Here is a 25,402-nt window from a genome sequence, read left to right as displayed (position 1 = left end):
ACAACTCTAATATCAACCTTAAATGCTGTTCATGCTCTTGCTCACTCTTGGAATAGATAAGAATATCATCAATGAAAACGATAACAAACTTATCTAAATATGGACTACAAACTCGATTCATGAGGTCCATGAATACAGCTGGCGCATTTGTCAATCCAAACGGCATGACCAAAAATTCGTAATGACCATAACGTGTCCGAAAAGCAGTTTTCGGAATGTCCTCTTCTTTGACACGTAGTTGATGATAGCCCGATCTTAGGTCGATTTTCGAATAAACACATGATCCCTGGAGTTGATCAAATAAGTCGTCAATTCTCGGTAGTGGATACCGATTTTTGATAGTTAACTTATTTAATTCACGATAATCTATACACATCCTAAAAGATCCATCTTTCTTTTTAACAAATAGAATCGGAGCTCCCCACGGTGAAGTACTTGGTCGTATGAATCCACGATCCAGTAATTCTTTTAACTGACTCTGAAGTTCTTTTAACTGGGACGGTGCAAGTCTATATGGAGCACGAGCCACTGGTGCAGCTCCTGGTACTAAATCTATTTGAAATTCTACAGATCTAAATGGAGGTAATCCCGGCAACTCTTCCGGAAATACTTCAGGAAAATCTCTTGCCACAGGCACGTCATTGATGCACTTCTCTTTTTCTTTCTTTTCGACTTTATTAACATGTGCTAAGATAGCATAGCACCCTTTCTTCAAGCACTTTTGAGCTTTCAAATAACTAATGAGTTTTAGCTTTGAGTTACCCTTCTCTCCATAAATCATTACTGGCATTTTATTCTTACGAGGAATGCGAATTGCCTTCTTGGCGCACACAACTTCAGCTCCTATTTTGGACATCCAGTCCATGCCGACTATTACATCAAAACTTCCTAATTCTACGGGTATTAAGTCAATTTTAAATGTTTCTCCGGCTAAATTTATTTTACAATCACGGCAAATTTTATCGGCTTTAATTAGTTTACCATTAGCTAACTCAATCATGTACTTAGCATCTAGAGGTAATGATGAACAATTCAATTTAGCGTGAAAGTCTCTACACACGTAACTTCTATCAGCACCAGTATCAAATATAATAGATGCGGATAAGTTATTAATGGTAAACGTACCCGTAACAAGCTCCGGGTCTTCACATGCCTCTCTAGCATTAATAACAAATGCTCTCCCACGTGCAGGTCCGATATTCTTCTCTGGATTCGGGCACTGGCTCTTATAGTGACCTTGTTTTCCACACCCAAAACAAGTAATGGTAGCCAAAGCAGTTCTATTTGCATTGGTGGCAGGAGTCTTGGTACCATTTGTATTTGTAACGAGAGCCCTACAATCTTCAGCAAGATGACCCTTTCGATTACATTTGTTGCATACCACATTACAGTAACCAGAGTGATGTTTGTGGCATCGGTTGCATAAAGGATTTTGTCCTTTGTAACCAAAGCTTGAACCACTACCTGCACCTTGCGTGGTTTCTTGTTTCTTAAAAGATTGTTGTTGGTTACCTCGATCATAATTTCCATTCCACTTTCTTTTGTTACCTGATACCTTCACATCAGTATTGGATGCTTTCTTATCCATGATGACCTGATCCATTAGCTCGTTTGCCATGGTTATAGCTTCATGAATTGTCTTAGGTTTCGATGCTGTAACATTTGCCTTGACCTTTTTGGGCAAACCATCTTTGTACATTTCAATCTTCCGTTCTTCGGTTGGAACCAATTCAGGACATAGCAAAACTAATTCCATGAATCGCTGATTGTAGTTGGTGATTTCAGTACCAACAACCTTCAGGCTTCGTAATTCATCTTCCAACTTTCTAACCTCGTTCCTTGGACAATACTCATTGATTAACATTATTTTGAATTCTTCCCATGGAGTATCATAAGCTACATCTCCTCCTACAACCTTCACATAATTTTTCCACCACGTGAGTGCACTATCTTGTAAAGTGCACGATGCATACTTGGTCATGTCCTTCTCAACACAACCACTGATTTTAAACACAGTCTCCATCTTTTCTATCCACCGGGTTAAACCGATCGGTCCTTCTGTTCCACTGAATGATGAGGGCTTGCAAGCTTGAAAAGTTTTGTAAGTGCACCCCACACGAGGATTTGGGTTAACTGCAGCACCTCTTGCAGCCTCAACCCATAACATTCTGTCGTTCACTCGCTGATTGATGAGTTCCTGGATTTCTTGTTCCGTCATTCGGTTCAATCGCGCCATATTCTTCTATAAGAATGAAAAGAAAATAATTATTCACATGGAATATTATAGATGTAGTGTATATTTACAGTACATTATAGCTTATTAATAATATGAACCAGGTATTATTATAAAAGCCTTTTCTTCTTATTAGCGTTTTATAATTATATCTAGGGTAGTACCTACCCGTTAATGTCCATACTTAATAGCTTAGTACAGAATCAATTACTACCATCTAAATAATACTTAACCATGGAAAATTATTGTATTTCACACTTCACTATTTTACATATGCTTATCTTACATCGAACATTAAGCAAACCACACTAATAATATTATACAAAACATTATATGATCCCATGGTTTAATACGGCAGCGCATCGTTTGGTCTATTTTCTAGGACGTTTAGGTTCAAAGAATCGCTTAACGCTTATCCTGGCTGTCTGCCTATATTTTGGCTGTGGGACTGAAGAACTGGATGCCGGGATAGAACGAATAGGAATAGCGGGAATAGGGGTGGTAGTGTCTAGTGGAGTTGGTGCCACATCATCCTTATTAAACTCAGGATTTGAATTTTCTAATTCATTAGCCTTTCGTTTCTTTCCTAGTTCGAACTCTTCTTTTGTAATTTCCTGTATTTCTTCCTCGGGTTCACTTTCCTCCTCGGGTTCACTTTCCTCCTCGGGTTCACTTTCCTCCTCGGGTTCACTTTCCGGGTTCTCTATAGTCGGTTCATCCGGAATTTGTGAGTCTTCCCCAAAGATATTATTTTCGTCATCGGATAGGTTAATGACTGGAACACCATCTGAAGATTCTGGTTCGGAGTCGCTGAATGTGATGACAAGTTTTGAGCCCGACATCTATCACACAACAACTAACCCATTAGTACTACATAATATTTACATATAAATTTTAACCAACAATGATAAGCAATGGTTTTTAAATCAGACCCGGTCAAAGTCCAGACTTACTAATGTATCCTAACGACTTATCAGTTAGACACACTAATGCAAACCTGGTTCGCTAAGACCACCGCTCTGATACCACATGTCATAACCCGTCCTTAACCGTAAGAACGTGTTAGATAACGTATGATTTCATTGCGAGGTATTGACCTCTATATGCGACATTTTTAAAAGAAAAACTGCATATATTATACATTACAAACCATGATTCTTATTTTTGATACAAGCTTTGGACGAAATAAAGATGATTATCGTTTAGCGATAATCTTCGACTTACAAACTTTACAAATGATGATAACAACACGATTTCTAGCATATTTTACAACACAAGTTCTTGGATATGCAGTTTTATTTTTGACACAAATATGCGTACGCAAGATCCTGCTCAAATTCAACATAATGCAGCGGAAGCTTCTAATTATCACCTGAGAATAAACATGTTTAAAACGTCAACATAAAGTTGGTGAGATATAGGTTTAGTGCCGGCAGCAATATATATATATAGACCACAAGATTTCATATATAAACATTTTCATAAAAATATTCTAAGTGGTTGAGCACTTGGTAACCATACTTAACATTTAATCACGTCGCATATTCCCTTTAATATGAAATCTTACTACACCGTACCAAGTGTAGTCACAAAACGAAGTACTGTGCAACCGTTGAATACTGGTCGTCCAGTCCGGTTGGGGTTGTCAGGCCCGATAGATCTATCAACAGGATTCGCGTATACAATACCGCTGTAAATAGTAGTTACCAAGCTACAGGGAAGTATGCCAGTGGTACAACTCAACGTAGAATATATTTTTCAGTTACTTGTGTCCATATCGTAAAACATAAAATACATGTATTCTCATCCCGAAATATTTAAAGTTTAAAAGTGGGACTATATACTCACTTTCGTCTTGAAGATATGTAATTTCGACTTGGTCTCCGATTGATATCACGAACCTATCCATATATAATATATCAATACCTTTTCTTTTTAAACAAACGTCACATATATATACTTGTTATACTTTTAATACTTTGAATAATTCCTTAGTCCGTAGTTAGCAGTTCGTTGTTAGTAATTCAATTTTAATGGTTCATTTTTAGATGTTTAATATACCCGCAATGAAATAAATAAAACCCCCAATGAAATAAATAAAACCCCATCGTATATGTATTGGTCGAGATTAATCTTGACCCATGGTACCGGTGTTGTCAAATGACGTGTTGCGTACATAAAGTACCGGTGTTGTCAAATGACATGTTGCGTACAATCATGGGATCTTATGATTAATCTTCTCGTATTGTTTACGGGTGATCCTGAAACATATAAAATTAAATTATGAGTACATATATATAAAATATCATGTTATTTTAAAAAGATGTGATTTATTTAATTTTCTCCAATTATTTTCGTAGCTAAACTAGTCTTAGATATCCGATCTCGTTTTGGTCATTGTTTCTTCGTTACAACTCCGTTTTCGTTGATTCAACTTGCCACTTCCTTGGATCGAGTCCCTCTTTAAGACTATGAACTGTAAATACCTTAGTTTGTATTCGAAATCACAGGTCATAGGTCAAACTTTAGTGAAACTTATGAAGTTAATCATTTTCCATCATGTAAACAACCTTAAATGATTATTTTTCTAAAAATACTTATACTTTGAGTTAAATCATGAAATTTTTATGTGTTATCATATTCATAGTAAAAATCATTTTTCCAGAAAATAAACCTCCAATTCAAAGTTTAAGATGGTTTTTAATTATCCAACCCAAAACAGCCCCCGGTTGCACTCCGACGTCGTAAAAACAGTTTTTAAGGTGTTCTTTGAAAAACCAAGTTATACCTTGTTAAATTAGCATATTTTTAAGTTATATTACAGGTCTTGAAGTATTTTAAAAGTTAAGTTATAAGAATCTATTTAGTTTGCAAACAAGTTTGAAAACATTCAAACTATGTTCTTGTTGTTAAAAATTTATACCACAAAATAAGATAGCTATATATATATGAATCGAATAAGGTTATGAACATAGTTACTACCTCAAGTTCCTTGGACAAGGTTGCTGTAAAAGAGGAGTAAAAAGCTAGAACCAAAAGGGTGATGGAATTGAATGAAAGATTGGAAGTAAGTTTGTGTTCTTGGAAGGATTTCTTGAAGTGTTTTTGTAAGGTTTTCTTATGAGGTTTAAGTGTTGTTTTTGAAGCTAAATGATGGGGAAAATGCTTGGAGATGATCAAGTATGAAGTTAAGAGTATTTTGAGAGAGAAATGGAAGTGTAAGTATGAGAAAATGGGGTGAAGAAATGGTGTGCATGCATAAAAACGTTTTTAGGTTATAAAGGAAAAAAAAGATACCTAACTTTGTTTTCTTGCTAAATAATTCATGCTACTTGACAAATGGTTGGTTCCACATGTTTCTTAATCATTTAAGGCTGCTAAGGAGCAGATTTTTATTGGTATATACCAATAGTAAATACATCTAGAAGCTGCGTATGATACGGGTACATATACCCTAGGTATACGTATAGAAATCTTTGAGAAAACGGAACGAGGATTCAAATATAGCTATCTTTTGTAAATATACTTATATTGTTTTATGTATGTAAGCCCTTTAAAAGTGATTAAATACATTACTTATACGATATATGTATAAACATTATAGGTTATAAGTATTTAAGTCAAATAACGTTACGTATGGTTATCGTTTTGAAAACTTAAGTTAGTAGTTTCAAAATATACTTATAACTTATTGTTATTAATACAAAATGAGATATTAAAACATTCTTAGATCATGTTAAATATGTATATATACATATATATACACAAACGTATAATTATCATATATTGTATAGTTCGTGATATCATCGGTCAAACTAGACGGTCAAACGTTGTGTAAAACTCTTTTCGAAAACATAAGTCTCAACAATTTGGATTGCTTATCATGTTTGTAAGGTTTAATTTATATAAATATTAATCTTATAAGTATAGAACGATCGAAAAAGTGCGGGTCATTACATAGTGACCCGAACTTTTCCATGTTTATATATATTAAATGAAATTGATATTTACATGATTAAGTGTTTCCAACATGTTAAGCAATCAAACTTGTTAAGACTTGATTAATTGAAATAGGTTTCATATAGACAATTGACCACCCAAGTTGACCGGCGATTCACGAACGTTAAAACTTGTAAAAACTATATGATGACATATATATATATATATATATATATATATATATATATATATATATATATATATATATATATATATATATATATATATATATATATATATATATATATATATATAGTTAACATGATATTATGATAAGTATGTATCTCATTAAGTATTTTAACCATGAGTTATATACATAAAAATGAGACTATTGAGGTAAGAAACTCGAAAACGATATATATAACGATTATCGTTATATCAACGTCTTACTAATTACATATGTATCATTTTAAGATATTGTTACACTATATATAAACATGATAAATTATAAGTAAACATATCATTAAGTATATTAACAATGAACTACATATGTAAAAACAAGACTACTAACTTAAGGATTTCGAAACGAGACATATATGTAACGATTATCGTTGTAACGATATTTAAATGTATATATATCATATTAAGATATATTAATACATCATATTATCATGATAATGTAATAATTTAACATATCATTAGATATAATAAACAATGGGTAAACAACATTTAATAAGATCGTTAACCTAAAGGTTTCAAAACAACACTTACATGTAACGACTAACGATGACTTAACGACTCAGTTAAAATGTATATACATGTAGTGTTTTACTATGTATTCATACACTTTTGAAAGACTTCAAGACACTTATCAAAGTACTTCTACTTAACAAAAATGCTTACAATTACATCCTCATTCATTTTCATCAACAATTATACGCGTATGCACTCGTATTTGTACTCGTACAATACACAGCTTCTAAATATATTTACTATTGGTATATACACTCCAATGATCAGCTTTTAGCAGCCCATGTGAGTCATCTAACCATGTAGGAACCATCATTTAACATCTAGTATGAAATATCCCACAAAATAACAAACTAATGGAGCCTATATGACAAGCCAATATTCACGTGAACTTAGGTGTACACAAACACATTCACTTTGCAATTTTCTTGAATCAAATTACTCTCTCTCAAGTGTTCTTCCTTTGTTCTAAGTGTTCTTCATCATCTTCAACAAAATCTAGCTCAATCTAGTTCATAAATCCATACATAAACCAAGATACAAAATAACTACTCAAGAACACACCAACAACACTTCCAAGTTTGCTAGCTTACTTCCAATCTTGCAAATCCACTTTGAGTGATCATCCAACCTCAAGAAATCTTTCTTATTTACAGTAATATATCTTTCTAATATAAGGTAATACTCATATTCAAACTTTGATTCAATTTCTATAACTTTAACAATCTTATTTCGAGTGGAAATCTTACTTGAACTTGTTTTCGTGTCATGATTTTGCTTCAAGAACTTTCAAGCCATCCAAGGATCCTTTGAAGCTAGATCTATTTTTCTCATTTCCAGTAGGTTTATCCACAAAACCTGAGGTATTAATGATGTTCTTAACATTATTCGATTCATATATATAAAACTACCTTAATCGAAGGTTTAAACTTGAAATCACTAGAACATAGTTTAGTTAATTCTAAACTTGTTCGCAAACAAAAGTTAATCCTTCTAACTTGACTTTTAAAATCAACTCAACACATATTCTATATCTATATGATATGCTACCTTAATAATTTAAAACCTGAAAACACGAAAAATACCGTAAAACCGGATATACGCCGTCGTAGTAACACCGCGGGCTGTTTTGGGTTAGTTAATTAAAAACTATGATAAACTTTGATTTAAAAGTTGTTCTTCTGGGAAAATGATTTTTATTATGAACATGAAACTATATCCAAAAATCATGGTTAAACTCAAAGTGGAAGTATGTTTTCCAAAATGGTCATCTAGACGTCGTTCTTTCGACTGAAATGACTACCTTTACAAAAATGAATTGTAATCTGTATTTCTGACTATAAACTTATACTTTTTCTGTTTAGATTCATAAACTTAAGTTCAATATGAAACCATAGAAACTTGAATCACTCAAAAGGGATTTAAAACGAAGAAGTTATGGGTAAAACAAGATTGAATATTTTTACTTGTTGTAGCTACGTGAATATTGGTAACAAATCTATATTAATCATATCCTAGCTAAGTTATATTGTATTATACATGTATTCTAATATATTATGTAATCTTGAGATACCATAGATACGTATGCAAATGTTTTGACATATCATATCGACCCATCTATATATATTATTTGGAACAACCATAGACACTCTATATGCAGTAATGTTGGAGTTAGCTATACTGGGTTGAGGTTGATTCCAAAAATATATATACTTTGAGTTGTTATCTATCCTGAGACGTGTATACACTGGGTCGTGGATTGATTCAAGATAATATATATCGATTTATTTCTGTACATCTAACTGTGGACAAATAGTTGTAGGTTACTAACGAGGACAGCTGACTTAATAAACTTAAAACATTAAAAAGTATAAAAAATGTTGTTAATATATTTTGAACCTACTTTGATATATATGTACATATTTGTTATAGGTTCGTGAATCGACCAGTGGCCAAGTCTTACTTCCCGACGAAGTAAAATCTGTGAAAGTGAGTTATAGTCCCACTTATAAAATCTAATATTTTGGGATGAGAATACATGCAATTTTATAAATGTTTTACGAAATAGACACAAGTAAATGAAATTACATTATATGGGTGAATGATCGAAGCCGAATATGCCCCTTTTAGTTTGGTAGCCTAAGAATTTGGGAACAGACCCCCAAATTGACGCGAATCCTAAAGATAGATCTATCGGGCTCAACAAGCCCCATTCTGGAATTTGGAATGCTTTAGTACCTCGAAATTATCATGTCCGATGGGTGTCCCGGAATGACGGGGATATTCTATATGCATCTTGTTAATGTCGGTTACCAGGTGTTCACCATATGAATGAATTTTATCTCTATGTATGGGATGTATATTGAAATATGAAATCTTGTGATCTATTATTATGATTTGATAATATATAGGTTAAACCTATAACTCACCAACATTTTTTGTTGACGTTTTAAGCATGTTTATTCTCAGGTGATTATTAAGAGCTTCCGCTGTTGCATACTAAAATAAGGACAAGATTTGGAGTCCATGCTTGTATGATATTGTGTAAAAACTACATTCAAGAAACTTATTTTTTTTTGATGTAATATATTCTTATTGTAAACCATTATGTAATGGTCGTGTGTAAACGGTATATTTTAGATTATCATTATTTGATAATCTACGTAATGCTTTTAAACCTTTATCGATAAAATAAAGGTTATGGTTGTTTTAAAAATGAATGCAGTCTTTGAAAAACGTCTGATATAGAGGTCAAAACCTCGCGACGAAATCAATTAATATGGAACGTTTATAATCAATATGAACGGGACATTTCAGTTGGTATCCGAGCGTTGGTCTTAGAGAACCAGAAATTTGCATTAGTGTGTCTTATCGAGTTTGTTAGGATATATTAGTGAGTCTGGACTTCGACCGTGTTTTCTTTAAAAACGATTTCTTAACACTTTTGTTGGAAACTATATATTATTAACATGTAAATATTTTGTGATATGTTAACCTCTTAATGTGTTTGATATTGTGTGATAGATGTCTACCACTAGTACAAATCCCATCGACTCACCTAATAATAATGAAGAGTCGAATATACTTTGAGAAGATTCACAAATTCCCGAAGAGGAACCGGAAGAGGAGGAACCGGAAGAGGAGGAACTAGAAGAAGAGGAACCGGAAGAGGAGGAACCGGAAGAAGAAGAGGTTCCAGAGGAAGAAATATTGATACCTACTGTAAATCGATTAAATAAAAGAAAATCCTCAACCAACGGACCAAAGTCAATAATGGTCAATTGTGTTTCCGCCGAGGAAGCAAAATATTGGGAAGATTACCAATTTTCTGATGAATCGGATCCCGATGAGGATTCCGATGATGTTATAGAAATTACCTCTGTGATGACCCGGGAATTTCTGACCAAATTTAAACTTAATCTTTATATGATTTCAAAATGATAAGCAAAGTTTGTAATGTTGAGTCTCAAAAATTTTGAAATGTTTCATGTATACATTTACCCTTCGACTGATCTCGATGATTCACGAACCACTATTTGTAAATAGATATGTATATATTTAAAATATATAAATTTGAAATATTAATTAAAATATTATATGACGAAATTGTTAGAATTAATAATGTAAAATAAAATAATATATAATAACTATTATTTAAATATAACTATATATGTAAATAATGTATAAAGAATATATATATATAGTTTTGAATTTATTTTGTAAGCAACAATAACATTCAATTATTATTCTATAGATAAGAAGTAAGTTAAAATCAAACTTATATTATTTTAAAATAAACGGGAATTCGAAAATGAGTTTTATAAATTTTAGGCTTATTAATAATATAGTTAGAAGTTGTTTGTCAAATTTTAAAACTTTTTATATTTCACTTGGAGTTGGGAGTGAATAATTAATGTAATTTTCTTTTAATAATTAATGATCGAATTTTATACCATAATGACCAAAATAAATAAATATATCTAATTTGAAAATATGGGACTTTTCTGAAGACTTTTATACACCACTGTTTAACAACGGAGTACGAAATAATATCCTACTAACACTGTCGGTAGAATTATGAAGGCGCCTTATGATTCAATGCACGTTTAAAAATATTAATTATTATTATATTACAATTATTATTTCAATTAGTATGTATGAATGTGATATGCAATTGAATGTTATTTTCATAGTAGTATTTTATTATATATGCATAGATACAACCACAAACTTAAAACCCCACAATTTAAAGTGACTTGAATTACTGCGCGTTCCTTTCCACGATTTTAATTACAATTCATATGTCACTAGTGGTTGTCTATTATTATGCATTGCCATATATATATATATATATATATATATATATATATATATATATATATATAATGTGCCTTGTACTTGTAAGTATGTATATGTAAGTATATATATAGAAGAGATAGCTTCTTGTAGTATATATATATATATATATATATATATATATATATATATATATATATATATATACTACAAGAAGCTATCTCTTCTATATATATACTTACATATACATACTTACAAGTACAAGGCACATTCATCTTCTTGTTTCTTCCACTTCTCGTGACCACTTTCACCCTCACACCGATCATCACCTTTAACATTCAAGAACTATGAATGTTAACCTCCATAAACAACCATTTATCTATCTCTAAACCGCCATCACTTTTTCACCATCTCATCTCTATCTCTCTCTATCATTAAAACTGAAAACCCTCTAACACCTCTGCTATATTTCTGTTTCTTTTCTGTTTTGGCAAGAAACTTCGAAATCCATAACCACCGGTCACCACCCACAACCCCCGTAACTAACTCACCATCAAGAAACGGCTTCTGTCTACTACTGTTTCGATTGTCTTTAAACATCACCACCCTCAAACCATGAAAACCATTAACTATCCACAACTCCTAGTGATCCTCCATCACCACACAACCTCCACCCTAATCACTACAAACCACATAGCTTTTATTTATTTATTTATTTTCTTCTCTTCTTTCTCGTTGCTACAGTTATTATTATTTTTTGTTGTTGTTTCATTCGAGTTCCAAACCTACAAACAGTGGGATAATTGATGATAAAGGTGCTCGATGGGAAGGGTTGTGATGATGGAAGTAATGATACGATGAAGACCATGAATGATGGATCGAAGCTTTTTGTTAGCTACTACTATCGCTATATTTTTATTTAAAACCCGTGGGATTGATGATGACTCGAGTGAAGTGATGAATTACTAGATAATAATGATGATGATCACAGAGAGGTTGATAATGATATGAAGATGTTAAATAATGAAGATGATGAATAATATTTATGATTTTATGTTTTGATGGAGATGAATAGTTCTGGGTTTGATGTAGAAGAAGGAAAAGAGACAGAGAAAGTGATTATATAGAATTAAATCGGAAGAGAAATGTGTAGACAGCAGAATGTTTGGGCGTTTAGTCAAGGAATGTGAGGTTCTGGGTTCGAACCCAGGCCGCTGCAATATATTTTTTTTAATTAACAAGATAAGTTGTCTGGACTATGTTGAAAGCTTGGGCTTGTTAATTGGGCCAAGTTCAAATCTAAACAATTGGGTCACTATGGGTTTTAAGTAGGCTCAAATAATTTAAGTTGTTGGGCTGAAATGATATAAACGGGTATATACTCACGGGTCTGGAATAAAACAGAAAGACAGCGGATGGAGCCATGGTTAATAGTGTTTGCGGGTGAGCGAGGGGTCGCGGGTTCGAACCCGGTTGGGTGCATTTTCCTTTTAAAGGCTTTTTCTAAGGCAGTATCCTTTTTAGAAATTATTATTTTTATTATTATTGTTATTGTTATTGTTATTTTTGGTATTGTTAGTATTATTATTGTTATTTTTAGTGATAAAATTATTAATATTATTATTATATGTATAAGTATTATAATCATTATTATTATTATTATTATCATTATAAGTATTAATAATATTATTAGTAGTAAACTTATCATTATTAGTATTATCATTATCACCATTATCATTTGTAGTAAAATTATTAAAGTTATTATTATTGTCAGTATTAGTATTATTATTACTACCATTATTACTAAAGTAGCTTTATTTTCAAACCTGTCATTTTTGTTAAAACAAATATTATCATTAAAAAATAATATCTTTGCTATCATTATTATTAGTAGTAGTAGTATGATCAATATCATTATTATTAAAAGTATTATGATTCTGACACTAAAAGTTTTAAAGATATTATCATTAAGATTATAAGTGAAATGTCTCGTTCATATTGATTATAAACGTTCTATATTAATTGATTTCGTTGCGAGGTTTTGACCTCTATATGAGACGTTTTTCAAAGACTGCATTCATTTTTAAAACAACCATAACCTTTATTTTATCAATAAAGGTTTCAAAAGTATTACGTAGATTATCAAATAATGATAATCTAAAATATACTGTTTACACACGACCATTACATAATGGTTTACAATAGAAATATATTACATCGACATATGTTTCTTGAATGCAGTTTTTACACAATATCATACAAACATGGACTTCAAATCTTGTCCTTATTTTAGTATGCAACAGCGGAAGCTCTTAGTATTCACCTGAGAATAAATATGCTTTAAACGTCAACAAAAATGTTGGTGAGTTATAGGTTTAACCTATATATATCAAATCGTAACAACAGACCACAAGATTTCATATTTCAATATACATCCCATACATAGAGATAAAAATCATTCATATGGTGAACACCTGGTAACCGACATTAACAAGATGCATATTTAAGAATATCCCCATCATTTCGGGATACCCTTGGATATGATATAAATTTCGAAGTACTAAAGCATCCGGTACTTTAGATGGGGTTTGTTAGGCCCAATAGATCTATCTTTAGGATTCACGTCAATTAGGGTGTCTGTTCCCTAATTCTTAGATTACCAGACTAAATAAAAAGGGGCATATTCGATTTCGATAATTCAACCCTAGAATGTAGTTTCACGTACTTGTGTCTATTTTGTAAATCATTTATAAAACCTGCATGTATTCTCATCCCAAAAATATTAGATTTTAAAAGTGGGACTATAACTCACTTTCACAGATTTTTACTTCGTCGGGAAGTAAGACTTGGCCACTGGTCGAATCACGAACCTATAACAAATATGTACATATATATCAAAGTATGTTCAAAATATATTTACAACACTTTTAATACATTTTGATGTTTTAAGTTTATTAAGTCAGCTGTCCTCGTTAGTAACCTATAACTCGTTGTCCACAGTTAGATGTACAAAAATAAATCGATATATATTATCTTGAATCAATCCACGACCCAGTGTATACACGTCTCAGGCTAGATCACAACTCAAAGTATATATATTTTTGGAATCAACCTCAACCCTGTATAGCTAACTCCAACATTACTGCATATAGAGTGTCTATGGTTGTTCCAAATAATATATATACATGGGTCGATATGATATGTCAAAACATTTGCATACGTGTATATGGTATCCCAAGATTACATAATATATTAGAATACATGTATAATAAAATATAAGTTAGCTAGGATATGATTTGTATAGATTTGTTAAACATTTCCCGTAGCTAAAAAGATCAAAAATATCCAATCTTGTTTTACCCATAACTTCTTCGTTTTAAATCCGTTTTGAGTGAATCCAATTGCTATGGTTTTATATTGAACTTAAGTTTATGAATCTATACAGAAAAGTATAAGTTTATAGTCGGAATTACAGGTTACAAGTTGTTTTTGTAAAGGTAGTCATTTCAGTCGAAAGAACGACGTCTAGATGACCATTTTGGAAAACATACTTTCACGTTGAGTTTAACCATGATTTTTGGATATAGTTTCATGTTCATAAGAAAAATCATTTTCCCAGAAGAACAACTTTTAAATCAAAATTTATCATAGTTTTTAATTAACTAACCCAAAACAGCCCTCGGTGTTACTACAACGGCGTATATCCGGTTTTACGGTGTTTTTCGTGTTTTCCGGTTTTAAATCATTAAGTTAGAATATCATATAGATATAGAACATGTGTTTAGTTGATTTTAAAAGTCAAGTTAGAAGGATTAACTTTTGTTTGCGAACAAGTTTAGAATTAACTAAACTATGTTCTAGTGATTTCAAGTTTAAACCTTCGAATAAGATAGCTTTATATGTATGAATCGAATGATGTTATGAACATCATTACTACATCAAGTTTTCTGGATAAAACTACTGGAAATGAGAAAAATAGATCTAGCTTCGAAGGATCCTTGGATGGCTTGAAAGTTCTTGAAGTAGAATCATGACACGAAAACAAGTTCAAGTAAGATTTCCACTCGAAATAAGATTGTTATAGTTATAGAAATTGAATCAAAGTTTGAATATGAGCATTACCTTGTATTAGAAATATATCTTACTGTAAATAAGAAAGATTTCTTGAGGTTGGATGATCACTCTACCAGGTTTTCCTTAACCGCTGTGGAAAACGACGGCCCGTATTAGAGGAACACCATATATCCCTAGAAAATTAGGAAAACAAACCAAGTCCGAAGAAGAAGTAACCAGTGATTCAGATTAGGGAGTTGTAATCATGTTGTGTATTATATGTATTGTAGTGTGCTTCTTTTATGTTCTATGTAAAAATTGCTTGTATTGTTTGTTAATTATCTTTTACGAATCTAATCCTTGTTTATTTTACAGTATAAAAACGAAATGGACATTAAGGGTAGGCAACCGAATATTTTAGAAGATCTACCAGAGGATATGATTGAGGAAATCTTGTCTAGAGTCGGTCAGAATTCATCGGCACATTTAGTTATGGCGAAATTAACTTGTCAAACATTTGAAAGACTTTCCAGAAATGCCTTAGTTTATAAAAGGCTTTCCTTTGATAGGTAGGGTATATCACATTGGGGAGACTGTAAGTTACGCCGTATTTTATTTAAAGCATTAAATGCGGGGAACCCAAATGCAATTTTACGCTACGGGTTAAGAACCTATTTTGACTCAACATATCCCAACATAGGATTTTATGAGTTAGAAAGAGCTTCTAACATACAACATAAAGAAGCATGTTATACTTACGGGTTAGTAATGTTCGCTTCTTACCAAAGTGAGAAAAAGAATATCGGGTTACAACTTTTAAATAAAACTTTCCCACAAGTGACGGATTCAGTAGTTGGGGTGAGAAACAAGGTTTTTAGATTATTGCGAGGCTATTGGACATTACGAAACCCTCGTCCTTTTGACGACATTACAACATGCTGCCTAGCCAATGGTCATAACGGTTACTTTCCACAAGACCAAGGATGGGAAGTCATCTTAGTAAAACCTGAATGCATGACTTGTTTCTGGACTTATGAATTATGTGTCTTTATTTCTTTTACTGAACAACTTGCGTATTAACTAGAATTTCCTTCATAGCTGCCGAGTAGCAAAGTTATTATGTGCTATATTTCATCCTATATGTATAATAGTGGTATTGTAAGTTTGTAATATATTGTATTAAGGTTTGAACGCGAAATATTATTGTAATAAGTTTTTCATATAGAAGCGTAGTAGTTGAGTTGTATAGTAGCTAGTAAGTATGAACTTAACGGGTAGGTACTACCCGAATTAAAACTATAAAATGTTAATATGAAGAAAAAGCTTTTATAAATAAGTTCATATAATGCTACGAGATACTATTGACTACTCTTAAATTCTATATGATTAACTCAATTCTTTTGGCTATTTTTGAAGGTAATGGCACCGGCGACTCGTCAGAATTTGAACATGAGCGAGGAAGACTTCCGTGTTTTCCTTGCAGCAAACATAGCCGCGGTACAGGCTACGATGCAAAATAACAATAACTCTGGATCTAGCAGTGGAACTAATTCCACTAGAAATCATGTAGGATGCTCCTACAAAGAATTCACTGCCTACAAACCTTTAGAATTTGATGGAACTGAAGCACCAATTGGATTGAAATGGTGGACCGAGAAAGTCGAATCGGTGTTTGCCATAAGTAAGTGTACTGAAGAGGACAAAGTTAAGTATGCTATACCTTCACAGGTACTGCGTTAACGTGGTGGAACACCTATCTTGAACAGGTAGGACAAAATGCTGCTTACGCACTACCGTGGTCGGCATTCAAGCAATTGATGAACGAGCAGTACCGTCCTAGAAACGAAGTCAATAAGCTCAAAGTAGAGCTTAGAGAATTACGAACACAAGGGTTCGACTTTACCACATATGAACGACGATTCACAGAGTTGTGCCTATTATGTCCAGGAACGTTCAAAGATGAAGAAGAGAAGATCGACGCATTTATAAAAGGGTTACCAGTAAGGATTCAAGAAGATGTGAGTTCACACGAGCCCGCTTCCATACAAAAGGCAAGTCGAATGGCTCATAAACTCATAAATCAGATTGAGGGAAGAATTAAAGAGCAGGCGGCCGAAGAAGCCAACACGAAACAACTCAAGAGAAAGTGGGAAGAAACCAGTGATAAGGGTCACCAATACAACTGTAACATCCCGCCTTTTTCCATTTACCTTTTCGTTTATTCATTTTAAAGTCCGTTATATGTTTAAAACATCTCCCGTTGATACGCGTTTTAAATTATCTCGTTTAGGTAATTCACGCACCCGAACGAAAGTTGAGGGACTAAACTTGATAAGGGATCAAACCCTTGACTAGGTCAAAGGGTCAAACCCCTTTCATCCATTCATTTTCATCCTCATCTTTTACTACTTCCTTTTTCTCTCAAAGAACACCAACAAGAATCATCATCCAAATCCGAGCTAGCAGGTGTTTTGCAAAACAAATTACATTTTTGGAATCCTTGCAACTTCCTCTTCGATTCCATACCAATTTCATTACATTTGGGTAACTTTCTAAAATCACTAGATTTTGTGTTCTTGATGTTTTTAACTTTTAAAGTTGTTAGTTAGTGTCTATGGCTCAAGTCTAACATGAATATATGATTTATATGCTCGACTCGTTGTTTTAGTGTAACTAGCATGAACATGAATAGTGTGTGTTTGATTTTGAGTTTTGGATGATTTAATGTTGTTGTTATGATAAAGTGCAAGTATTAAATGTGTTCCTAGTATCACTAGCTTCAATTTGATGTGTAGGTTGCTTTAGAAAACTTCATGAACTTGATTAGTGATTTTGGTGAAATTGGGTTAGGGTTTGATGAACTTGAAATGGACTTTTAATGCCTGGAATGACATGAAATGTTATTAGTAAGTATTAGGTTGTATTGTATGCTTGATTACCTTCGAGACGGCATATCATTCATGTAAATTGGTTGCCGAATCATTGATTTGCATTTATGAACTTGAATGCATTAAATGATTGAGCATTCAATGTGATTTTGGTTGTTGTAAAGGTAAATGTAATTGATGAAATGTGTTTAGATGTTTTCCTCATCAAAATACCTTTCCAATGATATAAGATACATGTTTTGGTTGTTTGCGGATCATAAAATGTGTTAGTTTAGTTCTTGGTTCGTGCACTTAGGAGTTTTCTGCATCAGACTTGAATACCAATCTGGACGCCGTCCAGATCCTTGGACGTCGTCCCAGATTTCAAATTTGGACGCCGTCCAGATCTTTGGACGCCGTCCCAGTCTTCAAAGCTGGACGCCGTCCAGACAAACTAGACGCCGTCTCAGGTCCTTGAACGTTTTGTGATACATGCTTCCGCTTATTACTTTGATACTTGCTTGGATGTCGAGTATACATGCATACGTGGAGCGTCTTTTGGCTACTTTTAAATTGTGTCGCATATGTTTAAATTGTACTTTAAACTTTGTAATGTAACTAGTTGTCGAACTACTTTGTAAACCTTGAAACATCTTTACTTTTGAAATGAATGCGACATACTTTTGGTTAAACGTTGTTTTAAAGACTTATAACCACGTAACGGGACCTAAGTTGACGGCGCCGTCAATGACGACTTTGTTCGGGTCGCTACAGATGGTATCAGAGCGTTGGTTGTAGGGATTTAGAGTTCATTGGTGTCAACCCCGAGTCATAGGGTACATTAGTGAGTCTAGACTACAACCGGCATATAGACTTGAAGTAGGAATTACTTGACTACTTGTGCATTTATACTCAAACGTTTCTACTCATACCTACTCTTATTTCATCTTAACCTCACGTTGTTTAATTTGATTGACACGCCACCTTGACTTAGTGAAATAATGTCGAATGCACATATGAATGAGGGTAATATAATTTCCGGGATTATATTACGGTGACTCATATGAACGTTCCGACATTATGGCATAAAGAATTTAAGGCGAGTCAAGAAAATTTTTCTCTATCTTTATTCCATATCATGATTAGTATTATTAAAAATACTAATCAACGGTATACTTGTGTTTTGAAGGAACAATGCCTCCTCGTCGTGTGCCACACCATGAAACTCCCGAACAAGCTCTACAACGGATGATAGCCACCGCCGTGGATGCGGCCATGGCCGGTCACTCCTCCAACAACAACAATAGCAACAACCACAACCACAACAACAACAATCAAGGGGCCGGTAACTCAAGCGAGGGATGCTCCTATAAAGCTTTCATGGGGTGCAAACCTCATACTTTTGATGGGACCGGGGGACCGGTTACTCTCACTCGATGGTTCGAACAAACAGAGACCGTCTTTAGCAAAACCGGTTGTCGGGATCAAGATAAGGTCAAATACTCCACTCACACTTTCGCCGGTGTCGTCCTCACATGGTGGAACACCTATGTACAATCGGTGGGTACCGATGAAGCTCACGCCCTCTCTTGGGCCGACTTAATTGAAAAGATGATTGTCGAATATTTCCCTCGTGAAGAAACCCGAAGGCTCGAACAAGAGTTAAGAACTTTAAAGGTGGTCGGAGATGATCTCAAGGCTTATAATCAACGATTTTCTGAACTAGCCTTGATGTGCCCAAATCTTGTGAACCCCGAAGCTTTAAGGGTTGAACTTTACATGGATGGTCTTCCAAAGAGCATCAAACACGGAGTAATGTCATCCAAACCCACTAATCATCAAGAAGCTTTGAACATGGCCCGCAAATTGATAGAAACGGTGGACGAAATTGTAGTGCCGGCACCTAAAGCCAAGGATAAGTCGGGTAACAACAAAAGAAAATGGGAAGCCCCCCAAACAAGCAACAACAACTTTGCTAAGAAGCCTTACACCTCCGACGGCAAAAAGGGTTATGCCGGGAACCTACCTCTTTGCAACAAATGCAACAAACATCACTTTGGTGAATGTGGCAAGTTAATTTGCCACCGGTGCCAAGGAGTTGGTCATAAGGCCAATGAGTGTAAAAGTGTTGCCCCCATCGCTCGAAAGGGGCCCAATGCACCAAAAACGGGCACTTGTTATGAATGTAGCCAAACGGGCCATTATAGAAATGCATGCCCGAAGAGGAAAGATAACCCCAATACGCGCGGATGAGCTTTCAACATCAACACCGAGGAAGCTCGAGATGACAATGAATTGGTCACGGGTACGTTTCTTCTCAACAACTCTTATGTTACTTATTTATTCGATTCGGGTGCCGATAAATGCTTTGTATCCAAGACTTTGACTCATTCTTTTAGCACTCCACCATTTCCATTAGATACCACTTATACCATTGAAGTGGCCAACGGGAAACTATTGAGTGCCGACACATATTACCGGGGGTGCACATTAAACATTTTGGGTAATGAGTTTGAAATTGACTTGATACCCATGGAACTAGGAAGCTTCGATGTAATAATCGGTATGAATTAGTTAGCCAAGACGAAATCTCACATCCTTTGTGATCTTAACTCAATCCGAATTCCTATCGAGAATGGTGAACCTTTGATTGTTTATGGCGATAAGAGTTGCACCGGACTCAACCTCGTTTCGTGCCTTAAAGTTAGAAAACTACTCCATAAGGGTTGTTTTGCGATCCTTGCCCGCGTTAGGAAAGTCGAGTCCGATGAGAAGCATATCGATGAGGTGCCAATTGTTAGTGACTTTTCCGATGTATTTCCCGACGAATTGCCGGGTCTTCCACTTCATCGACCGGTAGAATTCCAAATCGATCTTATTCCGGGAGCCGCACCCGTAGCACGTGCACCATATAAACTCGCTCCATCCGAAATGCAAGAATTGCAAAGTCAAATCCAAGAACTACTCGATCTTGGTTTTATCCAACCTAGCCATTCACCGTGGGGCGCTCCGATTTTATTCGTTAAGAAGAAAGATGGATCCCTACGAATGTGCATTGATTATCGTGAACTAAATAAATTGACGGTTAAGAACCGATATCCTCTTCCTCGCATCGATGACCTCTTTGATCAATTACAAGGGTCTTGTGTATATTCAAAAATCGATCTCCGTTCGGGTTATCATCAACTAAGGGTTAAGGAGGAAGACGTCTCTAAAACCGCTTTCCGGACTCGTTATGGTAGTTATGAATTCCTTGTCATGCCATTTGGTCTCACTAATGCACCGGCAGTGTTCATGGATCTTATGAACCGCGTATGCAAACCGTACCTTGACAAATTCGTTATCGTGTTCATCGATGATATTTTGGTCTATTCTAAAAACGAAGAAGAACACGAGGAACATCTCCGACTTGTGCTTAAACTTTTAAGACAAGAACGACTCTATGCCAAATTCTCCAAGTGTGAATTTTGGTTGAAGAAAGTTCAGTTTCTTGGTCATGTTGTAAGTGATCAAGGTATTAAAGTCGATCCATCAAAAATCGAAGCCATTAGTAAATGGGAGACTCCTACTACTCCTACTCACATTCGTCAATTTTTGGGTCTCGCCGGATACTATCGTAGATTCATCAAGGATTTCTCTTTGGTTGCTCGTCCTCTAACCGCGTTAACTCACAAGGGAAAGAAATTCATTTGGGCAACCGAACAAGAATCCGCATTTCAAATCTTGAAAACGAAGCTAACCGCCGCTCCTATCTTGTCACTTTCCGAAGGCAACGATGATTTTGTTGTGTATTGCGATGCCTCGAAACATGGTTTTGGGTGTGTGTTGATGCAACGAACGAAAGTCATTGCTTATGCTTCTCGACAACTCAAAATTCATGAACGAAACTATACGACACATGATCTCGAACTCGGAGCCGTTGTCTTCGCACTTAAAATGTGGAGACACTATCTTTATGGAACCAAAAGTACCATCTTCACCGATCACAAAAGCCTTCAACACATCTTCGATCAAAAACAACTAAACATGAGACAACGACGGTGGATTGAAACTTTAAACGATTATGATTGTGAGCTTCGTTACCATCCTGGAAAGGCAAATGTAGTAGCCGATGCCTTAAGTCGAAAAGAAAGAGCGGTGCCTCTTCGTGTCCGAGCTTTAAACATCACCATCCACACCAACCTTAATAACCAAATTCGAGTAGCCTAAGACGAGGCTCTCAAGGATGAAAACATCTCTTTCGAACGCTTGAACATCCTCACCTCTCGATTAGAAGTTAAAGAAACCGGACTTCGATACTTCGCCGGAAGAATTTGGGTACCTAGTTATGGGGACTTGCGAAGCCTTATTTTAGACGAAGCCCATAAGTCAAGATACTCGATTCACCTCGGCGCCAATAAGATGTACCACGACCTTAAACAACAATATTGGTGGCCGAACATCAAAAGGGACGTAGCTACTTATGTTGCCAAGTGTTTGACATGTTCCAAAGTCAAAGCCGAACATCAAAGACCGTCCGGACTACTTCAACAACCCAAAATCCCGCAATGGAAGTGGGAAAGGATAACGATGGATTTTATCACTAAACTACCAAAGACGGTTGTCGGTTGGCGGTTATGATACTATTTGGGTTATTGTTGACCGTCTCACCAAATCCGCGCACTTCCTAGCCATGAAGGAAACCGACAACATGGAGAAACTAGCACAACTTTACATTAAAGAAATCATAGCCCGACACGGTGTACCCTTATCGATTATCTCCGACCGAGATGGCCGATTTGTTTCTAGATTTTGGCGTACTTTACAAGAAGCATTAGGAACGCGTTTAGACATGAGCACCGCATATCATCCACTAACCGACGGACAAAGCAAACGCACAATTCAAACCTTAGAAGACATGCTACGAGCTTGTGTTATCGACTTTGGAAAAGCTTGGGATAAGCACTTGCCTCTCGCCGAATTCTCCTACAACAATAGTTATCACGCGAGTATTAACACCGCACCATTCGAAGCTTTATATGGTCGAAAATGTCGTTCACCTCTTTGTTGGGCCGAAGTAGGCGACACACAAATCACCGGACCCGAACTCATTCATGAAACAACCGAGAAAATCATTCAAATCAGAGATAGGCTTAGTGAAATGTCCCGTTCTTATTGATTAAAAACGTTCCATATTAATTGATTTCGTTGCGAGGTTTTGACCTCTATATGAGACATTTTTCAAAGACTGCATTCATTTTTAAAACAAACCATAACCTTTATTTCATAAATAAAGGTTTAAAAAGCTTTACGTAGATTATCAAATAATGATAATCTAAAATAACCTGTTTACACACGACCATTACATAATGGTTTACAATACAAATATGTTACATCGAAATTAGTTTCTTGAATGCAGTTTTTACACAATATCATACAAACATGGACTCCAAATCTTGTCCTTATTTTAGTATGCAACAGCGGAAGCTCTTAGTATTCACCTGAGAATAAACATGCTTTAAACGTGAACAAAAATGTTGGTGAGTTATAGGTTTAACCTATATATATCAAATCGTAACAATAGACCACAAGATTTCATATTTCAATACACATCCCATACATAGAGATAAAAATCATTCATATGGTGAACACCTGGTAACCGACATTAACAAGATGCATATATAAGAATATCCCCATCATTCCGGGACACCCTTCGGATATGATATAAATTTCGAAGTACTAAAGCATCCGGTACTTTGGATAGGGTTTGTTAGGCCCAATAGATCTATCTTTAGGATTCGCGTCAGTTAGGGTGTCTGTTCCCTAATTCTTAGATTACCAGACTTAATAAAAAGGGGCATATTCGATTTCGATAATTCAACCATAGAATGTAGTTTCACGTACTTGTGTCTATTTTGTAAATCATTTATAAAACCTGCATGTATTCTCATCCCAAAAATATTAGATTTTAAAAGTGGGACTATAACTCACTTTCACAGATTTTTACTTCGTCGGGAAGTAAGACTTGGCCACTGGTTGATTCACGAACCTATAACAATATATACATATATATCAAAGTATGTTCAAAATATATTTACAACACTTTTAATATATTTTGATGTTTTAAGTTTATTAAGTCAACTGTCCTCGTTAGTAACCTACAACTAGTTGTCCACAGTTAGATGTACAGAAATAAATCGATAAATATTATCTTGAATCAATCCACAACCCAGTGTATACGTATCTCAGTATTGATCACAACTCAAACTATATATATTTTGGAATCAACCTCAACCCTGTATAGCTAACTCCAACATTCACATATAGAGTGTTTATGGTTGTTCCGAAATATATATAGATGTGTCGACATGATAGGTCGAAACATTGTATACGTGTCTATGGTATCTCAAGATTACATAATATACAATACAAGTTGATTAAGTTATGGTTGGAATAGATTTGTTACCAATTTTCACGTAGCTAAAATGAGAAAAATTATCCAATCTTGTTTTACCCATAACTTCTTCATTTTAAATCCATTTTGAGTGAATCAAATTGCTATGGTTTCATATTGAACTCTATTTTATGAATCTAAATAGAAAAAGTATAGGTTTATAGTCAGAAAAATAAGTTACAAGTCGTTTTTGTAAAGGTAGTCATTTCAGTCGAAAGAACGACGTCTAGATGACCATTTTAGAAAACATACTTCCACTTTGAGTTTAACCATAATTTTTGGATATAGTTTCATGTTCATAATAAAAATCATTTTCCCAGAATAACAACTTTTAAATCAAAGTTTATCATAGTTTTTAATTAACTAACCCAAAACAGCCCGCGGTGTTACTACGACGGCGTAAATCCGGTTTTACGGTGTTTTTCATGTTTCCAGGTTTTAAATCATTAAGTTAGCATATCATATAGATATAGAACATGTGTTTAGTTGATTTTAAAAGTCAAGTTAGAAGGATTAACTTTTATTTGCGAACAAGTTTAGAATTAACTAAACTATGTTCTAGTGATTACAAGTTTAAACCTTCGAATAAGATAGCTTTATATGTATGAATCGAATGATGTTATGAACATCATTACTACCTCAAGTTCCTTGGATAAACCTACTAGAAATGAGAAAAATAGATCTAGCTTCAAAGGATCCTTGGATGGCTTGAAAGTTCTTGAAGCAGAATCATGACACGAAAACAATTTCAAGTAAGATTTTCACTCAAAATAAGATTGTTATAGTTATAGAAATTGAATTAAAGTTTGAATATGATTATTACCTTGTATT

The sequence above is a fragment of the Rutidosis leptorrhynchoides genome, chromosome 11, assembly GCF_046630445.1.
Source record: "Rutidosis leptorrhynchoides isolate AG116_Rl617_1_P2 chromosome 11, CSIRO_AGI_Rlap_v1, whole genome shotgun sequence".
Classification (NCBI taxonomy): Eukaryota; Viridiplantae; Streptophyta; class Magnoliopsida; order Asterales; family Asteraceae; genus Rutidosis; species Rutidosis leptorrhynchoides.
The sequence above is the reverse complement of the archived record's forward strand: the minus strand, read 5'-3'. Positions refer to the sequence as shown.